This window comes from Nylanderia fulva, unplaced genomic scaffold (genome assembly GCF_048542155.1).
Source record: "Nylanderia fulva isolate GAGA-0341 unplaced genomic scaffold, ASM4854215v1 Scaffold16, whole genome shotgun sequence".
Taxonomy (NCBI): Eukaryota; Metazoa; Arthropoda; class Insecta; order Hymenoptera; family Formicidae; genus Nylanderia; species Nylanderia fulva.
The window spans coordinates 4,644,773-4,662,384 of NW_028189835.1; the positions used below are offsets into that span (position 1 = coordinate 4,644,773).

The window sequence follows — 17,612 nt, forward strand, 5'->3', positions numbered from 1 at the left end:
CCAAATTAAAAGAGAGAGGATTCAGATTCTAGAATTTCAATTTTTCGCGAAATAGATGAAGAAAGAAAGATATCCTAGCAATTCCCTTAATATAATTTGTAACAGCTCTTTAAAAATTAATATACATATAAAAGGCAATAAGAGCTAATTGAGTTCTTTCATTAATATTTATTTGTGGAAAAAGATTTATAACATAAAATATTAGACAGAAATAAATTCGTTTCGGTTGCCTTTTTCAACCTTCCTCAGCGCATCATTTAAAATTAAAGATTAATAGAAATTACACACTATATAATATCACAATATAATATCTTGCTCGATTTAATTGTAAGTCTATTTTTATTAATTTACTTATCTTTCAATGTTAATTTTTTGTATACAATGATTTTATAGACATATTAACAATTGCTGTTATCGAGATTCGCAACCGAACAATTAGCGAGAGATCTGTTTCGCGACAATTACATAGAATGACGATTCGAGGAATAGAATATATAAAAATGCGTTAATTTCGTTTTTTAAAAAAAATAGCTTGACGTAGTTTTATGCGAATAACTGTGTTTCTGTATACTTTTATTATATTGACAGTTATGAATAATTGATTGTTAATTTCTATTATAATCTTTAATTTTAAATGATGCGCTGAAGAAGATTGAAAAAGGCAACCGAAACGTTCGAATTTATTTCTGTCTAATATTTTACGTTACAAATCTTTTTCCACAAATAAATATTAATGAAAGAACTTAATTATAGCTCTTATTGCCTTTTATATGTATATTAATTCCCCTAATGTTGCTGTCACTTAATTCTCATTGATCGGCGGTCGTAAATTTACCGAGTGATTCAACAGTCATATCTCGCCGATTGTCTATTAATCTTTCAACGATCGCGCGACATAAGAGTATTATATGGACATTGATGTTGATAATAATGCGACGATATCGAGGTGCCGAGGCGCGCTTTGACGCGGTCTCTATATAAGCCGGCGTGAACGAACGCGAACGATTATATTCGATCGGCGTGGTGACCGGCGCGCAAACCGAGTTATCAGACATAAATTAGTACGGCCGTTGCTTCTATCGGCCGGGATATAACACGGGTATCGCGCCCATTCATCGCTTTAATTGACGTCTATTCAGCGCCCGGCTTCTCTATATCTGCCTGCACTTTTGTTTTCTCTGTCAGCTCTCTCTAGAAATAGTCAAACACGCTTCCACTCCACGAAATCCTAAGCACACAGCGCGAAGGTACACACACGAAGCGAGCAAGCGAGCTTTCGTACACGTTGTACAAACTCGTGTCGGACCCGTCCGTATAGGACAGTGCTGTTAAAATATATCCAAAAATGCATATAAGCAGTCAGATATTGTATCCACGTTTGACGTATCCGGACATCTGACATGTTTTAACTATGTCGTGTGATACCTGTTTGCGCATATTTTGTCTACATGCACTTGCATTTGAGTTCACTGAAATGCATTCGAAAAAATATTTTCCCTCGTTAAATCGACAATAAAATTTCTCAATGTTGACTTCTTCTTTATAATAGAGATATCAAATATATAAAAATTTAGAATTTGCGAGATTTATACCGAACGAAAAGATGCACTACTTAGCACTTTCATCATCTGTCAACATAATTTATATTTGAACAGAGAAATCTCTGTATGTGATATTAAAATCATGAATATAATTTTAAATTTCGTGCAAAAATTGCTTGTTAAATAATAATTTATTAATTGTCATTCTTCTTGCAATTAGGTTCTGGCTTATTTTTGCAGTATTATTGCGAGTGTCTAGAAGCTTTATAACGCTACACGTCCAAGAACACGAGTTAAGAATGCATAATCGCGTACACAATCGCGTATTGTTATTCGAGGATGCGATATACATACATGTACATCTCGAGTGCACGCGACACGATACTTTTGTCGGACGATAAAGAGAGAAAGAGAGAGAGGAGTATTTACTCGATCGAGCAGCATGAAATGCTCTGATGAGATTTATGTATACAGTGTGTGTAGGTGTGTGTTTTTATCGTGAGTTAACGTGCGCTCTTGCAAAAACCTGGTCGCCGGGAAAAGAGGGGTAAATTCACAGCTGCACCTTTTCTAAACCCATATTCGCGCAAAAAGAAAGGTACACACCGCGGATGCACGTCAAAATGTTTACATTACACAACCGTGGTTAAAAATAAAATTATCAATTTTTCGACATATTTATTTTTGGTATTGTAATCGAGAAAACGAGCAATAATAGAGCGTTAGCGAATGAAATATGTAAACGAATATACGAATTATAATCAAATTAGAAGAACATCTTATCGTCGCCAGTAATAAATAATAATAATGGCAATTTATTAATTTTATTACAACGTTTCAACCCTTCTTTTGAGTCCTTTTCAAGTAATGTATGTTCTTAGTTATTATAATAAAGTAAAGTGAGTCCACATAAAGTCAAGCGTTATGAGCAAATGACTGCAGTTTCATTTCTATATATTGCTTCACTTATCACAATTTTTGTAATAATTATTAATTTGGAATATAACTAAACATTTTTGAAAAGCAGATCTGAAAAGCCCAAAGGAAGAGTTATTGAAACATTGTAATAAGATGAATAAATTGCTCGACACATATTTCTCAATTATTACTAATTATAATTATTATATAAATTGTTCGCGTTTGCCAATATTAATTCCAGACGAGAAAAATTATATTTTCCGAAAATCGAGGGCGAAATGCGCAGCAAACGCAAGTCAATCGACCATTATTCGGTCGCGAGCGGAATCACGAGGGAAGAATTTCCTCAGGAATTACTTGGGCGATATGAGACTCGCATGAACGATGTTCACGGGTGCGTAAGAACATCGTGATCTCCCGGTGAGCAGAGCGAAAGAGAGAGAAATGTCTTCCAAAGATCGGCATTTGACGGGTCTCGCTGGCGTCTCCTCGTTCCTAGATATTTCGCTCGCGGGAAGAAAGGATACTGGAAATCCTTTTGTTGATCCTCGCCGGACTGAATTACGGTCCAATTCGAGGAGGGGATATATCCGCTGTCTCTCCTTCTCTCTTCGGAAGGAACTCGAGCCAGTGCCAGATTCCAGGCAATTTAACCAGCCGGTCCGCCAGGGCCATTGCACCGGCGAAACCAAGCACGGGGGGATAAAAGGGCGCGTTTCACCCCCTTCCTCGTTGATGTCTCTCGAAACGAGCTTGTTATTTTTTACTGCGTGGCATCGGCTTCAACATTAGTCGCAGTCAATTTTACACCGTCTTGGCCGATAAGGGGCGCGCGAAGGACGAGATCGAGGATTTACGATCCTTTTCGAAAGAAAGTTTCACGAGGATTATTATATATTTTTTTTTTTTGCGTCGAATAGTGCGATTAATATATTTATATTGTTGCAATTAATTTGTAATATGCCGTTGTAACCATATTTATGTGACGCGTTATTGTATTTATGGTGAACAATGTTATGGTAAAATAAAATAATGGTGAAAATGAAATTGCATATTTTGTTACTTAAGCGTAATATGGTGTTCAATATTGCCATCCTTATTATTGTTTATATTATTGGCAAAATGATAATTTTATAATATCTTCTATGCCATAAAATTTAACAATGAAAGGATTAATATATATAATATATGTGATTATTTGGTACGCGATGTTTCCGAACTAAAATTCGGCAAACATAAATATCAATAAAATAACAAATTTGTAATAAATATATATATGGCGTATCGAAGCGTGCCGCGAATTTTTTCTTTGTTATTTGATTTTTTGGGAAAACAAAATCAATCCTCGCTTATGAAAAATGTAATTAAAAGTTATTACCAGCGATAATTTTAATAGAAATATTTTATCTTTTACAAAAATTTGAGAGAAATTATAAACTACAATTTCGATATCCTTTCTTTTGCTTTTTTAAATCTAATAAATATATAAATAAAAAATTATATCAAAAAATAACGTGAAACAATGTTGATTCGTAAATCATTGTGTATAGAATAACGTTTTGTTATCTCTAAACTCTTTCCTTTATTCATGTTCAGTCGTCTATAACTCGAGAACCGTCAACACATGTTATTAAGGAACAATCGACTTTCAAACATTCAATCTCTGAGTCTAAGTGAAAGGAATAGCGGGACTTCTCTCTGAGAGGCACCTTGTAAATCGCGGGAAAACATCGGCGAACGAAACGAAGATAGTAAAGTTGTCCCATTTCGCGTACCTCGGACGCGATAAAGCGCTGGTAGCATCCACGATGCGCGAAACTGATGGCGGCATAAATAGACACCCGTGATTCCGCTGATGAAACCATTTGTAATGAGAATGGGAAACAGCGGCTGACGTCGACGAGATGACACGAACCGAGCGGTTATGTCGTATTTTTGTCGCGTAGCATCAAAAAAGTCGTTCCAAATTGACAGATATTCTCGTATGCGCGTGTCTATATATGTAGCACGTGGAAATACGCACGTGAGACACGTGTTCGGCATTCACGGAAATCCCGTTCCTTTCTGCTCCGAGACGATGACATCCCGAATCGATGAGAGCCGCCGTCGACGACCGAATGGGAGTCTCTCCCGAGACTCGACGATCGAGGGGATACTAGCCGCGAAGAGAATTTTTATCACGCCCGCCCAGGGAAGTCGCTCTCTTCCGCGTTTACGGCTGTGGTCTTATACGTATAGTACGCTTTATTATTCCGCGAAGCTCGAAATAAAATCTCGAAGCTCCGGAGCCGATGTTCTCGCGGCGCGAGTTGAACATGTCGGCGCGATCGTCGGAGCGAAACGAGAGCTCTTAAAAATACGTGCGCGTTGTAAAGCGTGCATTTAAGCGAAACGCGCGGCATCTCGATACGTGTATATATGTATACAAGTAATTTACGGAAAAATAAATATTGTACATTTACATACGAACGTGTGCAACGCGTATAGATGCGATTTCATTTCGATGCAATCACAAGACACACACGTGTGTTTTATTGCTTTTAGTTTTTGAAGAAAATGATCGAGTTCGAGAGAATTTTACGCGGTTTCATTTTTGTGTACTATAGAATTTTAAATGCGTGTGCTTGGAATTTTTATGTCTCGAAATTAAATCGAACATTATTTCTTTCCTAATCGTTCTCTCTTGGATCTCTTTATTAAATATAGCTTCTCAACTTGAATATTTCTGCGTAGAATATTGTACGTTATGTAATATTGTACCAATTTATTCTTTTAAGACTTGTTCGTGAAAGTCTTTTAAAATTCTCATTAAATATCAGATTAAATTTTCTTAAGAAAAAAGAGAGAGAGAGAGTAGACATGAATTATTCGGAGCATACTATTCTATTATATGCGGACGTACAATTTACAAAATGAATTGCCACGTATATAAGAAACAAAGTGGCGAATAGGCTTCGCGATACTCTTCTCATCTTGTAAAACTGTGGCCATTATTCGCTATTAAGGTTACAGGAAGGCGGCTTCCTTAATTCATCTCTTTCATTAGCGGCCGAAAGACTCGTTAAAAAAATCTGCTAGCTTGCCGGTAAAAGGTTAAATATTTTACCGTCAACTCTCTCCGTTGAGGTCTTGATCAGGGTTTAATCCCGGAGTTCATTTAATCTTCCGGCCGTGTTCCAGTCTCGCGGGAGTTTCAAAAGTTGCGCGCATCCCCTGAAAATTGGATGAAAAGCTCCGCGAGATTCTCTCGCCTCAAACTAATGTTTCGAAGTCTTTCAAACCCGACGTGAACGCTATTATAAACGGTTTACGAGCTTCGGGTTGCGCCTCTCCGTTCTTCAAATATTTACACTTAGCGCGTAATGCACTCTTCTCGACATGTACGCACCTCCGTAATACAATTGGTCGGCTTTTATACTCATAAAAAGTGCCTCTTATCGTCACATGTAATTTACACATTTTACGATTAATTTTCGATAAATCCTTTTTAATGGTACTGTATGTTATTTTTACAACATCTTCAAATTAACGTTAGTCCAGATAGAAAACTTCTATTTGAATAAACTAGAGAAAAATCTTTTCCTTTATTTTGACATTTTTAATCGTAATGAAACATCGTGATACATCACGAAAATAATTTTCAACAGAGGACAATGTTAATATTTGATACGCAAATCTAATTACTCGTTTCTATCATACGACAATTGTATAGCAAAAGAGAAACTCGTAAACGTTTGTGAGCGCAACTAATTTTAAGGAAAATGTAATATCTGGAAACGCAAAAGGATTAAATCCATTTAACGTATATCCGACAAAACTCTCGTATACATTTCCTCGAATATTGCATAGATGCGTATCATTAAAGAGGGAGAAAGACCTTTCGATCCTACAAATTTCTACGATTTCTTTTCGAACAATGCCTCTCCTTTCAAGCGAGATGAAAAGTCCGCGAGAGGAATCCTTGTTACTGCAAGGCAATTAGCAGGGTTATAATTAGTACGGTTGGTTGCAATCGTTAGCCGGCGAATCGACCATACCGCTCTAGCGTTAATGACATCTCTTCCCCCCATTCGATTTTCGCGCCGGCGGTTCTCCTCCTCATTAACGTCGAGCCGCGATGCCGACGCGCGGCGGCGTTAACGCCTCGTTAGAGTTTCGCGAGCGGGACGGCGTTGGATAATTTATTGGCTCGTAAATTTGCGCTTTCCCAAATATATGTATACACACGTGTATACTGCACGCAGTATACGTACGGAGCGCGATCTTTCCCGTCGAGGAAGCGGACGCTTCCGTGGGCGTTTTGTCGCGAGCGGACACCTACGGCGCGAACGAGAGGATAAACATCGCGCACCCGATAATATGATAAATCGGCCCGGTATATGCTCGCGGGAAATTATGGGATATTAGTGGCGATCGTTGGCGCGAATCGGCGCGAGCCTCTGTAATTTGGAACATTTTATTCGCAAACCCACGCGCGTTTTTTCCGAACGAGGGACTCTCTCGGTAGAGCGACGAGTATATCGCGCGACGATATCGAACGCTATATCGCTGCTCGCGTATATCGAAACGTATCGTCGAGCTTTCACCGCGCGCGGGAATGATTTGCAGCGGACGCGATGAAAACGCGCGATAAATTTCGCGGAGATACGCCCTCGTCGGCGCGCACGAATAGAGCGCACCAGTTTGAAATAGAGGCTTCTCACAAATCGTATATTGAATTTTTTTTCGAATAAAATGTACATCCATGTGCTGGTATTTTTGCCTCTATTTTTAACATAATCGATTATGAATCTCTCGGTGTATTAAAATAGGAAAATCGTGTAGAGAGAGAGAGAGACTGTGTAAAAAAACTGTGGAATTAGAATGCAACAATTTCATTTGCAGCATACGCTACATGAATACGAGAGTTTAAAGGATTAAGTGGAATACGAGAAGAGCGACTTTTAGACATTTTCATAATATAAACAGAAAAGAATGAAAACGAAATATCTCTTAACATTATACGCAGACATTACATAATTAAATTATCTTTGTTAAAATAAAATTCTTTATACTCTCTATGATGTTTCATTATATTTGTTTTTAACGCTTTTAAAAATATATGTGAATGAAACTTCAAATATTGTATATTCAAGAATTGTGATTAGAAACTGAATATTGTACACTTTCGTTGAAAAATTGTATGTAAATTGACAAAAAATCTGTAAGGATGATAGAATTAATAAATAACTTGGCTGATAAAAAAAGGAACTATCCTCGCCCGAAGCGAATATAACGTGGCGGTAGCGGCACAATTATGAAGTCTCCTCTACCCTTTGTGTATAATTTACGCGTACTCTGTAAGGCGATTTCACGCTTTCGGATTTCTAGACACAAATTCCGTTCGTGCGCTGCACGTTACGTGGAAACTTGTGCTACTCGCAAGTAACAAACGATGATTCTACGCTCCAGGACTCGATAATATCTGACATTGCCGTGGCAAGTATCTCCTCGGGATCTCTCGCGAAATCATCGTCGTGATTCTCTTTTCGCGACGGACTCGTCTCGCCTCATTTTAATATAAGCATAGAAACATAGCAATCATGACAGAAGCACAGCGTTGGTTGTGATCAACGAGAAGGATGGGTCGAAGAGAAAGCGTGACTTTGGGTGGTCCCTCGGATAATCGACAAAGGATAGTTACAATCACACGAGACCGAGATGCAACTTGGGAATTGTTACAAGTTGTTGGATAATCGCGCTACGTACTGATTGTGAATCTCGTTAATTTATACGATTTCTGAGAATTGATCCAATAGAACCGTAATATCGACAAAAATTATTAAGCTTGTTATTTTAGATCAATTATGTACGTACGTTTAGCGCAAAATAAGTAGAAAAAGTATTTTGCGCTTTTAAAAAAATGGAATTAATTTTTTTGAGATAAAAATATTTATCTCTATAATTATGTATAAATTTAATATCTTCAAGTATTTGGTGATAAAATAACAATAATAAAAAAGTTATATATATGCACACGCACTGCATGCTTTTAGATTTGTTTCGAGATATAATGTATTATAAATTTAATAAAATTTCTGATCAAAGATAATTGAATAAATATTTATCGTTTATCGTATTTTAATATTCAGTATCGCTCTTGTTAATAATTGATTTCAGGGTATTTAAATATATAATTTATGTCGACTTTACATCGTTTACAGCTGACAATGATGAATTTCTCCTCGTAACACACAGTAATTTTTCAATTGCCCGGAGCTAATTCTGAGATCAGTGGGGAATCAGTTCACGCTTTGCAAATTCGTATGATTACCTATATGATTATGACGATGTTACGAGGTGAAAATTTTACGCTTAACAGGCCATCGCGCGCAATTTTCCAACAGTCTAATGATTACCATCAACTATCGTTAACCGTTAAGACGTCTGGAACTCCTTTTCATCGGGGTTAAGATTAATGTTAAAACTTTAATAATCGGCTTTTCGAAATATTTGAAATCATTTCATTTTTCAAGAGGAATACTCAAAATATTTGTAAAAGATCGATCAAATTTTATAAGTCGATTCTTTCATGTGTGTGAAGCTGGCGTGAACTCTTAATTATTTGTGAGTTTCCACGAATTGAGGCTGCAGCTTCACAAATATGCACATCACTATTACCGCTATATAGAAATGTTGTTGTAAAATAAACAATTTCTCACTCACCGATACGCGCGATAGCGGAGTTGTAGTACAGCACAGTGCAGTGATCTGAAAACAAAATATTCAAATTATGTATAATATACATATATACATACCTATATATGTATATGTTGTGTGTGTGTATGTGCATTTCAATTATAATTATTTTATTATAAAAATTGAAGCAAGGATTTTAAAATAAAATTTCTAAAATATTTTATCCGCGAATACAAATAGTATATATAATGCAAAATAAATTGCATAGAGATAAATCAAGTAATTTTACCAGTAACAAATTAATAAACTAAGTATGTCATACATTATAAATTATCAGATAAGAAATATATGTCGGCTCTCGATATTAATAATAATAATAATATATGAATTTTAAATTGGCCAATAGAGCCCAAGCGCGAAAAATTAATTCTTCGGAACTGTATCTCTTGGTTTTGAGATTACTAAGTTCCATATATAAATTAATCTTGAACTTTACATATGGAGAAAATTTTTCGCGCTTGGGTTCTATTGGCCGATTCAAAATTCATATATTATTATAAATTATATTTATTTTGCATACCTCGCAGTTGCCCCGCTGTCGCCTGATGCCTCCTTTGAGCCTTCTTCTTCTCTCGTGGTTGATCGTCATTGCTTCTTCGTAGCACTCACAACACTCGCGAAAATACGAATAAATTATACAATCGTCCGACACTTTACACGGCACTCCCGACGCATGTATTTCGTATACATAGCATATAATAATGCGAAAAAACACGATGCGAAAACTGTAATCGCACGAAGCAACGATCTGTTCGACACTCGAAAATCTCGCAGTTAAACTCGCGTGCAGCTTATCAGCAATGCTATCTGTAACAAATAAAATACATACATATATTAGGGCAATCTCATTATTTCGCATTATAACATACATGATATTAATATGTAATTAATGATGAATAAAATATAAAAGAATTAAAAGCATCTACGAGTCGTACACACTCGCGCGCTCGAAAGCAGATAATTTAGGTTGGGTAATGTTGTTTGTTGGTATAGATTTTGCATCGAATTTCTCGCAAAATATGCGTTTCGAACAATTATGATTACATATGAACGTTGAAATTATGATATACGATTGATACATGTTACAATATAAAAGTGAGAAACGATTATGCTTACTAATGAACCACAGCGGGACGCAGTTCGAACTGTTTAGTACTCGCGGCGTTTCGGTAATGACCGAAGTTGTTCGCTTCCCACAACATCGGCAACTTCACTCTAATAGCGCGCGCGATACTATACATGTCTTAATATTAATAACTAATTAAAGCTCGAAGAAGATTCGTTCGAAAAAATATAGAATAAATATAATTATCGAAAATCGACGGCGTTTCGCTTCGATATCTATATATATATAGAAAGAAATCCGCACTGAAAAAATCCACTTTTACATGGAAATTACTAATTCAGAGCTGGGAAAGTTACTTGCTTATCACTGTAATTTTTTTCCATTTGTTTTAAAGTGAAAATACATATTAATGTAAAATATAGGTAAAATGACTATTTTTGTGCAAAAATCATATGTAATTTTAAATTTATTATTTTTACTTTATTAGAACTTTATTTTATAAGTATTATTTATATTTAACTAAATATTAACTATTAACTTAATTATTTATGAGAACTCTTAATTATGAGTTTCCACGAAATGAAACACCAGCTACACACACACACGACTCTTTCATTTCTCACTGAATATTCATCGATAGATTGTAACGCGAAAAGGCGAGGATAGGCCTCCACACTTTTGATACATTTCGATCGATTTAAGAAAAAAATATTAGGCCGTGCATAAATGAACGAAATCTCGGATTCCGACGAGTTGCTGATAGTTGACCCGAGGGTTAATTACACCCTCGGCTAGATCTCTCCATCCCTCGGCATTGTATTTCTCACACAAGAAACTGCAATCTTTAAGACGCATTTAATTCTATATAATCACCGATCGTTTTTAGAAACGCCCTGTTGGCCGCGCATTGAAAATTTCGTTGCTATTAATTGCTCGACCGAAATCGATGGCCTTGTACATGCATTATTCAAGCATCGTTGGAATCAAATTAATTTAATATTACGCAATACTTATTGTTTGAAGTAAACATATGTATTACACATATTTTATATATGAATGGATATTTGTGTATTTTAGATTTTTTAAGAAGGAAATCCAACAAAGTATAGCATAAATAGTTTTCATTTCAGAGTCTTGGTTAGAAATTCAGAATATATAATTCTCTCAAAATATTTTTCCACCCCGTTTTTCTCCTCTACATTTAATACGTATTTTTCGCTCAATAATATTTATTATTCTTCCCGCGATATTTTCGCGAAAATTATTCTATAAACAAATGCCGCAACTGTCAGAACCATAAAATTATTTTAATAAACTTCATATATTGTAATACAATATTTTACATAAATATATTTATCAAAAGTTCAACCTACAATCTCGTTTCAAATATAAAATAATCCTCAGTTTTTACAAAAAACAAAACATTTTATAAAACTAACAACTCTGATTAAAAAAAAAAAAAAAACAAAACGTAAGTGAGCACTGAACTTTTAAAATATCAGTAACAAAAGTGATATACATACCTATTCTTTCGCGATAAACAAAGATATATTTTCCCTTGAAATATTTCATCTTCGTTATTTTTATCTTCATTAAAAGCACCGTTATTTCAAATACGCTCATCTTCTTAAAAGTTCATCTCCGATAGAAACTTTAACGGATTAATGAGAGACGCGCTTCGAGGGTCCCCTCGATCGGAATTTCTCCCACTCTCACGAAAGAGGCTCCATTAGATTTGAGCTCGTTAGAGGGACCGGACAGACGACATGACGTGTGTTTCATGGATCGAAGCTACCAGACATTGAAACGTCGCGAGAGGCTTGTCTATCCGTTTGAGTTTCAAAGGCGGCTCACCGACCCGAAGTCAGGTATCATCGATCGCGTTCGAAGAGTTGATTGCCAGCTGTATTGATAAGATCTGACACGGACGCTCGAGTTTTCGAAGCCGGCTCGATAGGTCGCGAACCTTACGGCTAACTCGCGCGATGGCTACATACATATATAGCTAACAATAAGCGTGTTAACTTTTTCGAAACAAAGTTACAATGGTTTGTGTATGTACGTACGCGATGACGCCGCTGGATAATTCAGCTTTTACGAGTATATCGTTTAGGTGGATGTGTTCTTTCGCGCAAACACTATAACGCTATTTTAAATGTTTTTCACCAATTACTCTCGAGTTTTACAACATAGTTGTATGTATATTATTGTGAGACTTTTTTATCTAGTTAGTTGCACTGCGAATAAGAAATACCTATATACATATTCGGAACCATTGAATATTTTTTGAGATATAATTAAAGGTACACATTAATTTTTAAAAATTTGAAACTTTAATGACAAGAGATATAAGGATGATTATAGAATTATTAAACATTAATAATTGTAAAATTTGGAAGACTATTAAATCTGTAGGATTTATAACAAAATGTTCAGATAAACGAACTAGATTTTAATTAACAGGAATTTAATTCAAGATTAATTTATCAAGTTAATCAGTGCCGCAAATTAAATATTTACTTTTAATTGATGATTAAATTGTATTAATTGATGGAAATACATATAGAGAAGTAATTTTCGATCATATAACCTATTTAGAATATATGGACGAGAATAAAGTAAATACAGATCGTAACATTACTTGAAATTTCTCGCGATAGATCGATAGCGAAACTAACTTGTTTCTTGCACACACTTTGGCTGTCTCAACAAGAATAAATAAAATATCATAATAAAAGAGCAATAAATATTTGCTCTGGTAAGACTCGTCTCTTTCTCTCGAAATCTGCGTAAAACGCAGCGTGATAGAAAAATCATACGCTTATATCGAAAGCATAAACGATACAAACTGCGCAACACGTCGTATTTTATAAGTTGACATCCAGCATCCTGAGAAAAAGAGAAGGGGAACGGTATAAAAAATATGGTATAATCTGCGCGAACCGCCTCGATCGATCGTTAATCTCGATCCTTCGTCTCGCGGGAATAATACGACCGCCTTAAATCAGCGGAAACGGCGTCTTCTCGAACGGCTAACAAGTCAAGAGGTAGATATTTTATCTGGAAATAAACAGGGGATTTGTGAAAGTTGGCCTATTTTGTTGAGATTTCTTTGAAGAGGAAAAACGCATCATTTACTTTGCGTGCTGTTGTAACTCTCTTCAATTTAGACGAGTAATTTATTCCGGCGGACAAGAGGGAGATTAAATATACAGAACATAATAGAATACGCGCGAAAACATAATAGAAAAAAATTAACATTCTACATATTTTTTCAGCACAAAGAGTCCATTATTGAGACATTTTACAAAAAAAAAAAAAATTGAAAAGCTATCTCGTCCACAGAGCCTTCATTTGTCCCTCATATACCTTTGTTACACTTGCATGGACGACAATCGTTATCTGCACATTCTCTGTGCATACCAGGGAGAAATGTGTTTCAGCGGAGTAAAGTCGAGGCGTGCTCTCGCCTCGTTTCATTACTCGCGTCATTATTAGCCGAGACAGGGAGGATGTAACTAGATCAATTAGCCTCGCGAAGATCCGCTCTCTCGTACGTAATGCGTCTCGTAAGTGTGTCGAAAGTGCGACACGCGGTAGCGGTGGCACGCATCCCGTCGAAATCGAATTAGGCTACGCGCGGCGCGCACGCTATCCGGCACCCAGGCCTCTCGTCTCTTCGACGAGAAGGTGAGACAGAGGATGCGAAGGCGGAGTAATCCATTTAAAGTCCGTCCCCTAAGTGCACGAGGCGCGCGACGCTACGAGGCGACGTGAATCTCTCGTAACGTGAAACGCGCGCGACACGCGAGGCACAATGGACCTCATTACACGGCGTATCGTATAAGATCTCGAAGATGGCCCGGTAATTGAACAGACGCGCGTTTAGGTCGCTCCGCTAAAAGCGACCCACGGATCCATCTTCGAAGAAGCTGAGTGCGCCTCGCCCACGATGAAATTACCTCCTCGGAACATCGCGTTCTCCTCGTGTGACCGCGGTGTCAATCAGGAATTGTGACCTTCGACGCTCTTTGCTTTGCGCTTAATACACAATTGTCGGAAGTCGGGTATATTGTTCTAATATAGGTTTATTTTTCTTCAACATTAATGTAATTATCGAAAGTGTAAACTTTAACAAAACACAGAGAGAATTTTCTCTCTGAATTTATTTCTTGAAAATTATGATAATCATAGGACAATATATGGTATTGGAAGAATTTTATTAAAGTTTTTCTGATTAATATTTACGTCACGATAAAAAATATTAATATGCGCAATGACATATATAAAATATGTTTGATTAATTTTGTTATGCACATATTAATATTATTTATTGTAGTAAATATTAATCAGAAAAATTCATAAAATTCTTCCAACGCCATATATTGTCCCACGATTACTATGATTTTTTATGAAAACGGGATGTTGATTTGTTGTGTAAGAAATTTGAAAATTTTTAATTAAAATCATGTGACCGCGGTGTCAATCAGGAATTGTGACCTTCGACGCTCTTTGCTTTGCGCTTAATACACAATTGTCAGAAGTCGAGGGTATATTGTTCTAATATGGAATATAGGTTTATTTTTCTTCAACATTAATGTAATTATCGAAAGTGTAAACTTTAACAAAACACAGAGAGAATTTTCTCTCTGAATTTATTTCTTGAAAATCATGATAATCATAGGACAATATATGGTATTGGAAGAATTTTATTAAAGTTTTTCTGATTAATATTTATGATGACATATATAAAATATGTTTGATTAATTTTGTTATGCACATATTAATATTATTTATTGTAGTAAATATTAATCAGAAAAATTCATAAAATTCTTCCAACGCCATATATTGTCCTACGATTACTATGATTTTTTATGAAAACGGGATGTTGTGTAAGAAATTTGAAAATTTTTAATTAAAACCGAATATTTTGATAAAATGTGAAGCATACAAGTTGTTCTGTTAATCTGACTATTTTGAAATAAAAACCTTAAAAGCAAGAAATTAAAAAATTCGCGAGAAAATGCAACATTTTTTATATAAAAAATTACTGATATTTTTGAGAAATTGGTCAAGAAATTCGCATATAAAAATGGCATATAATAATTTTACCAAATTCTCCAATTAAACGCGACATGCAAAGATATTGTATTATCTGTAAATGAACGCGCGACGACGTTTAATTTCGATCGGCCAATCCCGGGAGGATTTTACGATCCTGTGGAACATCGCGAAAGATTGCGCCAAAGGGTCATGCGCGAATCCGGCGACCACCCGGATGTGATCGTACGAGGAGCGCGATTACGATAATCGCGTCGATGTATCTGTTCGTGGCACGAAAATTAGCTCGTAATTTCAGTACAGGTGTTCCTTATACTCCGGCGGATGATCATCCCACGCGAGACTTTCGACGTAGAAGGGACTCGCACACACCGTGCTATATTAATAACCGCAATCGTTTCTCCCTCTTTGGTCGTGTTATTCGCGGAGGAGATCTCGCACAAACATATACAAACACACACACACACACACACACACACACATATAAAGGAACCCGACCCACAGGCGTGGCGAAGGTCCTCTTAAACGGATATTAATTAGCGACAGCCGTTACCCGAACGCACAATAGCTCGGAACAAAAGGATCAATAAAACGGATGATTGAATTATGTATGCGTTCGAGGAGGGACAATCGTTACTCGTCCATATGGGCGATGATGATCGGATGCAGAAAGCATGCGTTATTGTTTTGTTATGTATTTTTGATTATATATCAGATATCACATCACGAGCCTTTTAAAGCATAGTTTTATTACGAATAATTATAGTGTAAGTATTTTATATCTGTGTCTTTAATTTGTCTAAATTCATACCTTAAGATATATTAGATATTTAAAAAAGCATTAATTAATCATCGATTGAATTTTTATTAATTTTTATTTTTATTAAGCGAAAGTCGTCAAAGAATATGAATCTATAATGTCATCCGTGATTAATTTTGCTTGTTGTTATACATGTTCGCATAAAAGCAATATTAAAATCAATTTTCTTAATTATGTTCGTAATGGTGTCTTGTTAATTTATGACTCCTAAAATTGTTTTCTTACAGACCGCTGCTACACTGCAAATTATATAATAAATACTCGAAGCATTATTCCCGGCACGTCCCGACGACATATCAATCCCGGTGTCATTTCAAGCGACGAAAAAGCGCACGACACAGGCTGCTAATTTGCATGATCGCGCGAAAACGAGACAAATTAAGCGCGCCTTCTTGGCCAGCCAGCTCAATTTGTGTCCGCGAATTTCCCACAAAATTTCTGACAAAGTCGCTCAAAGTCCAAAGAGAAGCGTCTTCTTCATCCTTTCTTCTCTTTCTCTGTCCCTTTTTTGTGCAGCGCGTGATGTTCTTCGGGAAAAAGGGCCCGTGACGAAGAGAGTGGGAAATGAACGAGGGCGCTCTTAATTAATTATTCCGTAGGCGTCGCGCCGCTCAAAATTAAAATCGGTTCATTAAGCGGCGCTACGTGGAATTTTTTCCTAAACCGACTGCGGGCGGGAAGCGACGACGGCTACCGGTTTTCTACCTTCTGAAGGAACGAAGGTCCACGTTCGGATCGGCAAAGCGCATATCGGCCCCCTCGAGTCTTCGGCCTTTAATGGTCCCGCGACGGTTTTTATCCCTCGCGATAAATGCCTCGTTAACGATCGCGCTCGCGAGGAATAATCGAAACTCTCGACGGACGTCGCGCGCGTCCTTTTTTTATTACGACGGGAAACGCGTTTAAGAACGCATAACGGAGTCGTATACGGTAACTTACTGCACGCGCTCGATGGTGTCATTATTTAGTTACGGCTACAAAATTCTCGCGGAAGAGGCGAATAAGTATTAAGTTCCGCCGATGTTATACACCACCAAGCATATTTTACGCTTAGCTATTCTGATGTAAATCAGTTGAAGAGTCGCAGTCGCGTCTGTTAGACGTGTGAGACGTGTTCCACAATAAGTACTTCGGAATTCCATCGGTGTGTGTGGCCGAGGAGAAAGTTGTAAAAATTCCCTTTTCTTTATACATTTTCTCGCTATTCACTAAAAATCAAACTAATTTAAAATAATTCGAATTATTATTATTATTATTACTTATTATTTTTTATTTTTATTTTATAATGATCATTAGATGATATATTTATAGAAAATATCACCGTTAATTATCGTATAAAATTTCTGCAACGATATATTCATGATAGTTACTCTGTATACATAAAACACACATTGCTTGTTTAAGGTAGTTCTATCGCTACAATATCAACTAAAAGTTTCGCCTCTAATCGATAAGGAAATTCATCGTT

The 17,612-nt window shown here is 36.4% G+C and overlaps 1 protein-coding gene and 1 long non-coding RNA gene across 4 annotated transcripts in view; one reads left to right on the forward strand and one right to left on the reverse strand.

The window, feature by feature from the left end:
* LOC114940207 (netrin-1) overlaps window positions 1-17,612 on the forward strand; it is a 192,249-nt gene that overhangs the window by 76,985 nt on the left and 97,652 nt on the right. The window lies entirely within an intron of this gene.
* Window positions 9,728-17,612, reverse strand: part of LOC114940208 (uncharacterized) — a 114,068-nt gene continuing 106,183 nt past the window's right edge. For all 3 annotated transcript variants that reach the window (XR_014924298.1, XR_014924299.1, XR_014924297.1), the window contains one exon: window positions 9,728-10,004. This is a non-coding gene — a long non-coding RNA (uncharacterized LOC114940208). The remainder of the gene's footprint in view (window positions 10,005-17,612) is intronic.